We start from the raw sequence: 1,261 nt of genomic DNA, 5'->3' as shown, positions 1-1,261 counted from the left end.
CGGCTCCTGACGAACGGGGGCTGCGGCTCCTGAGGAGCGAGGGCTGCGGCTCCTGACGAACGGGGGCTGCGGCTCCTGAGGAGCGAGGGCTGCGGCTCCTGACGAGCGGGGGCTGCGGCTCCTGACGAGCGGGGGCTGCCCCCGGACAGACCGCCCCGGGCCGGCGACCGGTGCAGCCGCCGGGACCGACCTGTGCAGCCGGGGAACGGCACTGGTGGGGGAGGGGCAGCACTTTGTAAACCCTCGTTTCCTAGTAGTTAGTGCCCCCTCGAGAGTCCGCCTGAAGGGAGGCCTGGGCTTGCCCGTCTGATCTGCGGCGGCGCGCGTTTCGCATCAGGAAGGTGCGGCCTGAGGACCACGCACGGAGCCACGAGGCTGCAGTGGGCCGCCGCCTGAGCACGCCCGGCCCCACGGGGAGGCCCCACGGGGGGGACGCGGCCGCGAGGGGGGCCCGGGCCTGCTGCCGCCGCTGGGACGTGACCTGAAGCTCCCCCGCCGGTTGTGTCGCAAAACCCTACCTGTTACTTTGTGGAGCTGGAACGGAAGAGGAGCCAGAGACACACAGGGCGGGCGTCAGAAGCCAGAGCCCGGCGCTGTGGAAAGTTCTAGAAAAGATGGCTCAGGGACTTCCTTGTGAGGGGGACTTAGAAACCACCCGAATTCGCTGAGGCGTGGGAAAGCCTCGGCTTGTGGCGGAGGTTTGAGAGGCGCTCTTTCGGTGAAGCCGGCGTCACGAACACCCTCGTCCCCCTGAGGAACCTGACGGAGTCCGCACGGCGACCCAGACCCAGGACACCGGGCGCGCGCGCGTTCTCGGGGCTCTGCCCTGGCTGCGCCCGGCCCTGAGGCCCCGCAGGACCCCCCGCCCCGAAGCTGGCCGGGGCCCCCCAGCGGGCGGGGCCGCCGGTGAGGGGCAGGTGACGGCACAGGACGACGCACGGGGAGGCCGAAACGCTCCGGAAAAGCGTGTTCTTCCCTTCGGTCACACTCCCTTCCAGAACCTCTTGGAACAAGAATTGACCACGCTCGAGGGGAGCCCCCTCCGCGCCTCTCGTCCCTCTGCCCTGCGGACTGAGCGCCTTTCGCACGCGGCTCCGCGAGCCCGGAGGCTGCCGCCGCGAGCACCCGCGCAGCCCCGGCCCTGAGCCGCCGCGGGCCGCAGCCCCGGGCGTCGCCTAGCAACCGGGCGGCGAAGGGCTCTGCCGCGCCGGCGCCGCCCGCGCGGAGACCCCGCCTTCGTGTGGCCCCGGAAGTGGCGTAG

This window comes from Eumetopias jubatus, unplaced genomic scaffold (genome assembly GCF_037043125.1).
Source record: "Eumetopias jubatus isolate StellerSeaLion01/CBP00866 unplaced genomic scaffold, mEumJub1_p1.0 scaffold_5, whole genome shotgun sequence".
NCBI classification, from domain to species: Eukaryota; Metazoa; Chordata; class Mammalia; order Carnivora; family Otariidae; genus Eumetopias; species Eumetopias jubatus.
Note: the sequence above shows the minus strand (reverse complement) of the source record.